General features: G+C 35.1%; 1 long non-coding RNA gene across 1 annotated transcript in view; it reads left to right on the top strand.

The window, feature by feature from the left end:
* Positions 1-10571, top strand: part of LOC115294208 — a 17292-nt gene extending 6721 nt beyond the window's left edge. The window contains exon 3 of the long non-coding RNA XR_003909765.1: positions 10324-10571. This is a non-coding gene — a long non-coding RNA (uncharacterized LOC115294208). The remainder of the gene's footprint in view (positions 1-10323) is intronic.
* Positions 10572-12737: the final 2166 nt, after the last annotated feature.

Here is a 12737-nt window from a genome sequence, read left to right as displayed (position 1 = left end):
AAAGAGAGAGATGTGAAGCCAATAAAGGAAGGCTGATGTGTTAGAAACAGCCCTTGTGAGGAGGATTATTTGGAGAACAGCCCTTTGTTACAACTGCGTTGATAACCTTGGCCAGTCTGTTCAAAGTCAATTATGTTCCTAAAAAGACATAATTGAAATTGCTATCCATGAACCCAAAGGTAAAAATTGTAGTGTATCTGTTGATTGTTGTAGCAGTAACATTGGGTGGAGTTGAGTTGCACAATCACTAAGCACTTTCAGAGAAGTTCAGCAGCCTTTGTATACAGATGATCGGAGCAGATGTTGGCTTCTGCATTACAAGTTAATGATGCCAACAGTTGGAATCCCTTAAGATTCTGCTTGATCACTCAAATAATCTTTTGTCAACCAAGTTGTTTAGTGCCAGGGACAATGTTAGTGACCAGTTCAGTTTGGCCAGGCCAAGCTGAGTGGTAAATCAAGGTTAGCATGCTTGGCCTCAGGAAAAGGGAAGAAGTGAAGTATCTTATTATCTGGTCGCTTGGCTAACCAAAACAGAGCAAGGATTCAGGTTATAAAGAGAGCATATTGTCATTGTCACTGTGACTCCAGAGTGAATGCTGTGATGAAGATTTTGGAGTTATTCAACACCAGGGAAATGTGGGATACAACTGAAATCACTGGAACCAAATATGAGAAAAGGTATTGATTTCCTTCATGTCCCCCGAATCACTAATGAACCTCTCCACAAAGTACCCTGCCATTCCTCGTCTGAGAGTATCACACTCTTACTTGTGGTTTCTCCACATAATGCTCATATTTTTAAAAATAGTCCCTTTGTTAAACTATCCTACATTGCCGAATCCAAATGAGCATCTATTTCTACCTAGACCCTCATCACTTCACACTTAGAATGTTCACCAGAGGACAAGGCCTTTTTGTTATTTTTATACATTTATATGAGGCTTTTCTTTGGCGTGTAGTTTATGTTTAAATTCTAGGATGTATTTCCCAAAGGTACCAAAACTATCCTACATGGAGCGCTTGGGTGGCTCAGTTCCTTGAGCATATGACTCTTGATTTCGACTCAGGGTCATGATCCCCGGGTTGTGATATTGAGCCCCTCATAGGGCTTGGTGCTAAGTGTGGAGCCTGCTTGGGATTCTTATTCATTCATTCATTCTCTCTCTCTCTCTCTCTCTCTCTCCCTCCCTCTCTCCCTCTCCCTCTCTCCCTCTCTCCCTCCCTCCCTCCCTCTCCTTCTCCCTCTCTCCCTCTCTCCCTCTCTCCCTCTCTCCGTCTCTCCGTCTCTCCGTCTCTCCGTCTCTCTCCCCCTCCCTCTCTCTCTCTCTCCCTTCCTCCCCCAGCTCCTCTCCCCCACTCATACTCTGTCTTTAAAAAAAATAAAATTAAAAGAAAAAAACTCTCCTACATTATCACCATACATTATAACCTTTCAAATTAGCAAATCAACAGTAATATAACCCTATCATACAGTCCATAAATCCCATTCAAATTTTAACAAACCTCATCATCTTTTTCCTTCCTGGGTCAGGATCCCATCCAGAAACACACATTGCATTTAGTTGCTAGGTGTCCTCAGTCCCCTGCATTTGGGAATAGTTACTCACTTTTCATGTCTCCCCTTCCCTTGACAGTTTTTTAAATAGTCCAGGCTTTTCATTATGTAGATAGAATAGCCCTCCAGCTGAGTCTGATTGATGTTTTCTCATGCCCAAACTCTCAATCTAAGAATGTATTCCTGCATTTTTGGGAAGAATATTTAAAAGAGCAAGGAAAAAAAATGCTGTTCTCATTCTCCATGTACTATATCAGAGCACCCACAATTTTAGCTAATTTCCACCACTGATCACCTGGTCAATTTGGTGCTTGCCAAATTTTGTCAATGTAAAGTCATCATTTTTCTTCAGAATTTGAGTCATATTTTGTGTCAAGTTATTCTGACACTACTCCAACAAGCTGTCTTCATCAAACCTTATCAGTTTTAGGATTTATTGATAGCTTCCATCTTTATCATTTAGCACTGTGAGAGTTGCCCAAAACTGATTATTCATTTGTATTATTTTTTATTAGAAATAAGAAAGAATGTTTTTTTGTTTGTTTATATCAGTATAGAATAATAGGTTTTAATTTTATTTAGAAGGCTATAATTCTGTACACTCATTATTTATTTCAGTGTTCAAATTATATATTTTTTGACCTGTAAGAGATCCTTCAAACTGACTCCTTTCAGAATATTTTTATTTTATTGCATAAAAAATGTCCCAATTTTATTTTCTTTCCCTGTTTCTCACTTATGTTCAGCCATGTCCCCAGGAAGCCCAAGTTCCTTTCAGGAGAGGATGGGAGAGAGAGAGGTGTTAGTTTATACTGTCATGACTATTTCTAAATCTATGTCAATATTTTAAAAACTCAGTGAGTACATACAGATACTTTCAATTCTAATTCAACCCCTCAGGATTTCTTATGAGTGTTGAAAGATAAATTTTAACAGTAAAATTAGAAGTCTGAGGCAGATATAAAATAAACACTACCCAAATATTTTATTTAACTCAAATTAATGAGTGAAATAATTGCAATTGGCTCAAAGGAGAAGTCAAAGAGCCACACATATAAAGACAGACAAAGAATGCTTAAACAAATTTAAAACTAGATACAAAACTGATTTATTACAAGGGTAGTGGTTGGAAGAGAGATAAGGGGGAGATCAACTATGTTTCCATTTGACAAAATTCATTGACATGTTTTAAATGAGAAAAATTGCATTGATATCTACAGCTTATAGAACAGTAAAGTAGCTCAAAGACAATGAAAGGCACAGAAACCCTTTAGAAAGAGATATCCCAGAAGGGTATGCTTTGTGCCAGTTTTCCTCCAACGACATTCATTGGTATTTCTGGTCCATTTCAAAGTCTCACAGCTTTTTTCCACGCTAGTCTTCCCCTCTTCTTGTAAATCCCTCTGAGTGTGAGAGACCTGACTCTTCATGTATGTACTATTACCTTGTTTACTCAGGGACACCAACTCTTTCTCCAACCACTACAGCTGCCTCCTCTACTTTTTCCCCTCATCCATGGCTGCAACCACCATCCCCTGACTCTTTAGCCACTTGCCCTATGTGAATTGTTCACTTGGGTACCTCACCTCTTCACCATTTCACTTCTTCAGATACTGGGAACTCTGTGTATGACTTTCTCTCCCTTTCTTCATTATACTCTTCAGGGTTGGATGTGGGCGGCAAGAAAGGGGAAGGGAAGGTGGAAATGAAAAGGATGACAGTGAGGAAGATGTAGAGTTGTTTTGATTAGTCTTCACTTTACAAAGGTCAAATTTGGTGAAAGTGGTGGGCCTGTTTGGAAACAGCTCAGACACAATGGGCTTTCAGAGGATGTGTTCACATTTTTGATATTTGAGTTTACTTTTTCCTAATAAAAAGTAGTAAAGGAGTAAAGTATTTTTAGATGGGTATAGATTTTGAGAATCTCAGATCAATCCCTCTTTATTTCAGAGATCTACTTTCTTCATTTATATGAAGCAATTAAAATTTAATCATAAAATAGTACTATTATTTTTGCCATAACACAGTAAATAAGCACAAATTTCTTAATAATAAAAACATCTAAGTAATCATCCTTCCAGCAAAGTAATTTAAAACAATTTGTAGCCAGGGAGCTGTAATTGATACTTCTAGTACTTGATATAATATATGAATTAGAATATAGAAAAAAGAAAATGTTTTATTAATGTAAACTGTGTGTGTGCAGGCATGTGTGTGTTTCTGTGTAAAACGAGAATTCATATAATAGAATCAAGGCCAGAAAATTCTTCCAGTATTAGAAATAACATACATAAAATGCTTTTAGTAAACTATATCACTTTTGTGTTCAAGAAGGACTAAATTTCTTTGAGGTTGTTGACTTTAATTACAGTATTGTTATGTTAGTTTCAAGTGTACAATATAGTGGTTCAACAATTCTATAGATTACTCAGTGCTCATCATGAGAAGTGTCCTCTTCATCCCGTTCACCTATTTCACAAATTTCCACCACTTACCTCCCCACTGGTAACCATCAGATTATTCTCTATAACTAAGAGTATGCTTCTTGGTTCCTCTCTCTCTTTTTCCTTTGTTCTTTGTTTTGTTTCTAAATTCCACATATGAGTGAAATCGTATGGTATTTGTCTTTCTCTGATTGGCTTATTTTGCCTAGCATTATACTCTTAGGTCCATCTATGTTGTTGCTAATGGCAAGATTTCATTCTTTTTATGGCTGAATAATATTCCATTATATAGAACGATGAATGAATATAGTATAAGAATACACTATATATACTAAATATATTTATATAATATAATTATATTATTACTAATGTATACTGTGATATATACAATATACTATATATAGTATATATAATATATACTACCTATATTCAGATACTATAATATATAAATATATTTTTATATAAATAATATCATATAGTATATCTTTATCCATTCATCTATCAATGGACACTTGGTATGCTTTCATAATTTGACTATTATACATAATATTGCAATAAACGTAGGGGTCCATATATCCTTCCAAATTAGTGTTTATGTATTCTTTTGGTAAATACCCAGTAATGCAATTACTGGATTGTAGGGTAGTTCTATTTTTAATTTTTTGCAGAACCTCCATATTGTCTTCCACACTAGCTGCACCAGTGTGTGTTGCCACAGCAGTGCACAAGTGTGCCTTTTTCTCCACATCCATGCCAGCACCTGTTGTTTCTTGTGGTTTTGATTTTAGCCATTCTGACAGGTGTGAGGTGATATCTCATTATTGATTTGCATTTCCCTGATGGTGAGTGATTTGAGCATCTTTTCATGTGTTTGTTGGCCATCTGTATGTCTTCTTTGGAGAAATAGCTGTTCATGTATTCTCCCCATTTTTTAATTGAGTTTTTTACTTTTATGGAGTTGAGTCATATAAGTTCTTTATATATTCTGGATACTAACCCTTTGTTGGATATATCGTTTGCAAATGTTTTCTCCCATTCAGTAAGTTGTCTTTTAGTTTTGTTGACTACTTCCTTAACTGTGCAGAAACTTTTTATTTTGATGTACTTCCAATAGTTTATTTTTGCTTTTATTTTCCATGCCTCAGTCAGCATATCTAGAAAAATATTGCTGTAGCTATGTAAAAGAAACTACTGCCTGTCTCTTTTAGGATTTTTATGGTTTCATGTCTCACATATAGGTCTTTAATCCATTTTGAGTTTATTATTATGTATGATATAAGAAAAGGGTCCAGCTTTGGTTTTTTGCATGTAACTATCCAGTTTTCTCAACACCATTTATGGAAGATACTGTATTTTTCTCATTGTATAATCTGGTCTCTTTTGTCAAAAATTAATTGGCCATAGAATTGTGGGTTTGTTTCCAGGCTTTCTGCCCTGTTTCCATTGATCTATATCCATATCTGTGTCTGTATCTATTTTTGTGCCAGTACCATACTGTTTTGATCTTTATAATTTTGTAATGTAACTTGAAATCTGGAATTGTTACTTCCAGCTTTGTTTTTCTTTTTCAAGATTGCTTTGGCTATTTGGAGTCTTTTGTGGTTTCATATAAATTTCAGGATTATTTGTTTTAGTTCTGTGAAAAATGCTATTGGTATTTTGATAAGAATTGTATTAAATCTGTAGATTGCTTTGGGTTATATGGACATTTTAACAATATTTTTCCTCCCAATGCTTGAGCATGGAATATTTTTCCATTTGTTAGTGTCATCTTCAATTTCTTTCATCAGTGTGGTATATTCTACAGAGTACAGGTCTTTTACCTCCTTAGTTTCATTCCCAGGTGTTTTATTATTTTTGCTACAATTGTAAATGGAATTGCTTGCTTTTTTTTTTCTTGGGGTTTTTGTTTTGTTTTGTTTTGTTTTGTTTTGTTTTGTTTGTTGTTATTGTTTTAGAGAGAGAATGAGGAGGGAAAGGGCAGAAGGAAAAGGAGAGAAGGAATATTAACCAAGCTCCACACCCAGCACAGAGCCTGATGCTGGACTCCATCTCACGAATGTGAAATCATGACCTAAGCCAAAATCAAGAGTCAGGTGCTTAACTGACTGAGCCACCCAGATGCCCCCAGAATTGCTTTCTTAATTTCTCTTTCTGTTGCCTCATTATTAACGTGAAACAAGATTTCTGTACATAAATTTTGTATGCTGTGATTTTACTGAATTCATTTGTCAGATCTAATATTTTTTTGCGTGTGGAGTCTTTAGGGTTTTCTATATGTAGTACCACCTGCACTAGTAAAAGTTTAATTCTTCATTACGATTACCAATTTGGATGACTTTTATTCCTTTTTCTTCCCTGTTTGCTGTGGTTAGGACTTCCAGTACTGTTGATTAAAAGTGGTGACAGTGGACATCCTTGTCTTTTTCCTGATCTTAGGGGAAACATTCAGTTTTCCACCATTGAGTATGATGTTAGCTGTAGGTTTTTCATATGTGACCTTTATTATATTAAGGTATATGAGATGGAGCCCTGCATCAGGCTCTGTGCCTGGTGTGGAACTTGCTTAAGATTCCTTCTCTTCCTTTTCCTTATACCTAATCTGTTGAGGGTTTTTATTGCGAATGGATTTTGTATTTTGTCAAATGCTTATATTGGATCCGTTGAAATATATGGTTTTTGTCCTTTCTGTTATTGATTTGTTGTATCACATTGACTGATCTGCAGATACTGAACCACTTTTGCATCCTGGAATAAATCCCATGGTGAATGGCTTTTATTAATGTATTGCTGGATTTGGTTTGCTAACACTTTGTTGAGGATTTTTGCATCTTTGTTCATCAGAGATATTGGCCTGTAGTTCTCTTTTTTTTTGTTGTTGTAGTGTCTTTATCTGATTTTGGTATCCAGGAAATGCAGGCCTAAAAGAAGGAATTTGGAAGTTTTCTTTCTATTTTTTGGAATAGTTTGAGAAGAGTAAGTATTTGGGAAGAGTAAGTATTAATTCTTTAAATGTTTGGTAGAATTCACCTGTGAAGCCATCTGGTGCTGGAATTTTGTTTCTTGGGATTTTTAAAAATTATTGATTCATCTTCATTGCTGGTAATCAATCTGTGCAAATTTTCTATTCTTTCTGATTAAATTTTGAGACCTTTTATGTTTCTAAGAATCCATTTTTTTCTAGATTGTCCAGTTTGTTGGCATATAATTTTTAATAATATTCTCTTATAATCCTTTGTATTTCTGTGGTGTCCATTGTTATTCTTCCTCTTTCATTTCTGATTTTGTTCGAGTCCTCTTTGCCCCCCCCACCTTTTTTTTTTTTTTTTTTTTTTTTTTAAGTCTGGCTAAAGGTTTATCAGTTTTGTTGGTCGTTTCAAAGAACCAGCTCCCAGCTCCTGGTTTCACTGATGCGTTCTTTTTTTTTTTTTTTTGTTTAGTTTCTATTTTGTTTCTTTCAGCTCTAATCTTTATTATTTCCTTCCTTCTACTGGCTTTGCTTTTTTTTTTCTTTTTACAGCTCATCTAGGTGTAATATTAGGTTGTTTATTTGAAATTTTTCTTACTTCTTGAGGTAGACTTGTATTACTATAAACTTCCCTCTCAGAACCATTTTTGCTTTATCCCAAAGATTTTGCATCATTGTATTTTCATTTTACATTGTCTCCATGTATTTTTTGTTCTCCTTTTTGCTTTCTTTTTTGACCCATCAATGTTTAGTAGCATATTATTGAACCTTAGTGTATTTGTGCTCTTTCCAGATTTTTTGCTGTGGTTGAGTTCTAATTTTATAGCATTATGGTCAGAAAAGATGCATGGAATGACTTTGATCTTTTTTAATATATAAAGATATATAGATATATAATATATATTCTATTCTAGAGAATGTTCCATATGCACTTGAAAAGAATGTGTATTCTTCTGTTTTAAGATAGACCATTCTGAATATATCTTTTAAATCCATCTGGTCTAATGTGTTATTGAAAGCTACTGTTTCTTTGTTGGTTTTCTGTTTGGAAGCTCTGTCCATTGATGTAAGTGGGGTGTTAAAGTTCCCTACTATTTTTATATTACTATCATATATTTCTTTTATGTTTGTTATTAACTGCTTTAAGTATCTAAACATGTGCCTCCATGTTTGGTGCATAAGTATTTACAGGTATTATATCTTCTGGATTGTCCCCTGAATAATTATATAGTCCTTCTTTGTCTCTTGTTACAGTCTTTGTTTTACATTCATTTGCATGATAAGTGCTTTCAACCTTATGTGTCTTTAGGTCTGAAATGTGTCTCTTGTAGGCAGTATATAGATGGATTTTGTCTTTTAACCCACACTGTCACCCTGTGTCTTTTGATTGGAGGGTTTAGTCCATTTACATGAATATAATTACTAATAGGTTTATTGCCATTTTGTTCTTGTTTTGTAGTTGTTGTTCTTTTCTGTTTCTTCTTTCCCTTGCTCTCTTCTCTCATGATAAGCTAACTTTCTTTAGTATTATACTTGAATACTTTCTCTCTTTTTTCTTTGTGTATTTATTACTGGTTTTTGATTGGTGGTTACCCTTCAGTTCATATGTAACATCTTCTGTATATAGCAGTCTATATTAAGTTGATGGTCACTTAAGTTTGAACCCATTCTTTACTTTTTTCTTCCCCATGTTTTAGGTATATGGTATCATACTTTATATCCTTTTATTTTTGGGGTCTCTTGACTGATTTTTAAAGACATAATTTTTTTTCTGCCTTTCTGCTTCCTACTTGCTTTACTCTTGCTTATGGTCTTTCATTTCTACTCAAAGAGTGTCCTTTACCTTTTCTTGTAGGGCTGGTTGAGTGGTCATGAATTTCTTTAACTTTTGTCTGGAAAAATCCTGTTGTACTAAACTTCTGGTACCTTTTAAGAGTGTTGCATATTTCCTGCATGTTTTCCAGTAGGAAACAAAAGTTTATGAACCACTGTTTTCAACAAACCTTTATCTGTGGAAATCTAGATTGAGAATGTAGACAAGTGGAAAGTAATTGCTTTCTTAGGATAGTCCCAAACACTTGTGGTGTTTTCTCAGTCTTCAGTGGCCCTCTGAACCCACAAAACTCTCAAATCTCTCTTTTGAGCCAGAAGTTTGCTCCTGAGCACATCTCTAATATCACCACCTGGATGTCCCAAATATGCTCAAATTTAACATGTCTTAAATTAGACTCATCAGCTTTCTGTCCTTCTAAGTATTCCCAGATCCAGGGTTTGGCACTGCTGTTTACCCAGTCTCCCATCTGGAAAACTGGGAGTTGTTTTTTACATTTATTTCTCTCCCCATCCCATCAGATACTAAGTCTTGCAAATTTCTAAAGGCGTTTCCTACTCCCCAGTCATTTCTTTCCTTATCAATTCTGCCCTGTATCAGATCCTCATTGCTCTTCCCCTGGACAGTCCCACGGGTCCTCTAAGACCCCTGCCTTCAGTCTCACACTCTCTAACCTACCTCACAATGCAACCACAAGACACAAATCTCTTCCTCAGCATGAAATACATGCTTCCTAGGAAGGCGCACGAGGTTCTTTGTTTCCTTTCTAGCCTCAAGTTCCATCATTTTTCATTTCCTAAGTGTTAACAATACTGGAAAAGTTGCGCTTCACTAAGTGCATCAAGCTGGCTCTGAGCTCCTTGTCTTTATGTTTGTTTGTTTGTTTGTTTGGTTTCACTTGCATAGAGAATTGGTTCATAGTATAGCTTCAGATTTGCCTTTATCTGTGAACCCATCCCTGGCTTTTCCATGGACTGAGGGTCTCTTTTCATTTGCCCCATGTACAATTCCATTATATAGTCATTATACTGTATTTTATTGTTCCAAGGTTCCTGAGTACAAACTATGTCTGTTCCTTGTTCAGTCTCTCGTACAATGCAGAGTGCCTGGTACAATAAATATCTGGCTAATGAGTTAATGAATTGCCTTAATTGAAATTCTTGACAAAGGCAATTAAAATATAATTTACCATACAATAAAATTTGACTTACAAGCTTTGAAGTTACAAAAAATTGAATCTCCTGCTGGTTTTACTCATGATCAATAAGTATATTTTAAGAATATATTTTAAGAATCTCCTGTTGGTTTTACTCATGATCAATCAGTATATTTTAAGAATATAACTATCTGATTTGAATATGTTGACCTTTTGGGAAAAATATAGTTAAAAACTGCAGTAGATTATTACATAGGTGCAGTAAATTATAGACATCAGCACATTTTTTATCTCTACTGTCTTTGTGTCTTCTTCCCCTTATAATCAGTAAAATGCTTTCTTTATCATATTTGTCCTCTTTTGCAGGACACTGTGTGTAGCTGCTCTGATGTGTGATTTGCCCATGCAAAAAGAAAAACCACTGCTGCAGAAAAATGTAGGCCATGTCTGTTCTTACCTTTGGGGAAAAATATTGTTACATAACTGATCCCAAACTTTGAAAAACTTTTCTATGTTAAGACATTTTTCCTCCATGTTATTGTAACTGAAGTTGGTATAAGACTTCTAGAGTCTTATTAATTAATTAATTAAATTAATATTCATTGAAAATCTAATACTTACCAGATATTGTTGTCCTAATGATAGTGTTACAAAAATGATTAAGACAGAATTCCTATCCTTATGGGAATTATAGTCTAGTAAGAAGGACAAATCACTAAAGACACAATTATAATAATGGTAAGTATCATAGTAAGAAACCCGAATAAGGCTGAACTTCCTCATGGCCCACTTATTTTCTTTCTTTCTTTCTTTTTTTAGGTTTATTTATTTATTTTAGGAGGGAGGAGCATGAGCCTGGGGACAGAGAGTGAGAAAGAAAGAGATAATCCCAAGCAGGCTCCACACCATCAGGACAGAGCCCAGTGCAGGGCTTAAACTCACCAAATGTGAGATTATGACCTGAGCCAAAATCAAGAATTGGATGCTTAACCAAATGAGCCACCCAGATGACCCCCACATGGCCCATTTTAACAGAATAATGTCCCACAGGGGATGGCATGCATGAAGAACTCAATCTAAAATTTGAAAGTCAATTTAAGTTATTTTTTATGTATTCTTGAAAAATGTCAAGAGTGATTACACATGAACCAATGCAAAATATTCAAAAAATCTGTGATATCTCCTAAAGTCAGTTATCACAGTAAGGTTGCTGCCCTCAACCTTCACTTCACTTCACACCCAGTTCTAAGTTTATTTGCTTCTTCTCCAACTTTCTTCTTTCATTCTTTTTTATGTTTGTTTATTTTGAGAGACAGAGTGAGAGAGCATGAGCAGGGATGAGAACAGAGGGGTGGGAGAGAGAGAGAATCCCAAGCAGGCTCCATGCTGTCAGCCCAGAGCCCAACGCGGAGCTCAATCCCACAAACTAAAATGATGACCTGAGCTGAAACCAAGACCTGGAGGCTTAACCGACTGTGCCACCCAGATGGCCCTCGAGATTCTTCTTTCATTGTGTCTCTCTCCCTCCCAACACTGTTTCTGAAATTCAAACCACTCTTGGTCTTCTCTATTTCTTTCTCCTTTTCCTCCTTCTTTTCCAAATTAATTATTTTCTCCTAAGAATGGAATTTAGCAGTCATAATGTAAGGAATCTATTTTTGTTTTTGTTTTTTACTGTGTCACTTAATACCTGACTCTAATCCTGACTAACATAAGGACTGTCATAAGGAAGAACTCAGACACTAGGCAAGGGTAGTGGAGTGAAGGAGGCTGTGACCATTCATGCATTAACATTTTATCCCCTGTCACAAGAAGAAATTATGATAGCTCATTATACCTTCCTTATAGAGGTGGGATTCTAGAAGTAAATTAACGCTTTCCAGTTTACACAAAATAAAATAGAACCACGATTAACAAACTCCCTATGCCTAGACACTTAAAATTATACAACACATTTTGTTGCTAAAATGGAATGGATGTTAAAAAACAAAAATAGAGAACTTTCAATAATTTTTTAGAACAATTTATCTTGGGAAATTCTGAAATGAGAGCTTTGTCCAAGACTGAAAAATGACTGTCAAGTTTGGAAATATCCTAAATGGGGTCCATCTGGACAGCAAAAGAATCATGTGTACACTATACAATATACTAATTTTCTTTTACATTTATATTGATAAATCATTCAAATACACGAATGAGCCAAAGCAGTGTTCAATACAGCCACTGTGAGCAGAGATTAACTAATAGTGATGGGGAAATTATTATCTTACCAAGAAACATACTCTTCACCTCTATTTGTCTTTGGAAATGTAGCACAGGAAATTTGCCTGAGGATCAATTTTGAGAAAGAAAAGATTTATATAAATTTTAAGGAGGATAGTGGATAGCTATGGAGAAAAATACCCACAGAAGTGATAATAGAAAAAATGTATTTAATCTGTGAATGGTTATTTAAATGGATGTTTTCATTTACCTTGAAGCTTTAACTATTAGGAAATATTTAAAAATCTATCTTGATTGTTCATAATGGTGGGTTGTGTACTTAAATTTTCTCCAGGAATTTCCAACCAGATTTTGTTAGCTCAATCTCTCCCACATCCTTAACAACATTATTTCTTGATTCACTTCTCCCCTCCCCTTTCAAACCGGCAACTTTGCAGTGAACTATTCACTAAATATGTGCTATAGATTTAAAGTCTGACTTGGCTTTATTTTCCTGACAATAATGTTTCATGAAAGGGATAGAGAGGAGGAAAAGCAATGAAATTCCTGGATAATAA

The sequence above is a fragment of the Suricata suricatta genome, chromosome 6 (genome assembly GCF_006229205.1).
Source record: "Suricata suricatta isolate VVHF042 chromosome 6, meerkat_22Aug2017_6uvM2_HiC, whole genome shotgun sequence".
Taxonomy (NCBI): Eukaryota; Metazoa; Chordata; class Mammalia; order Carnivora; family Herpestidae; genus Suricata; species Suricata suricatta.
This window is presented reverse-complemented; position numbering and strand designations above follow the sequence as displayed.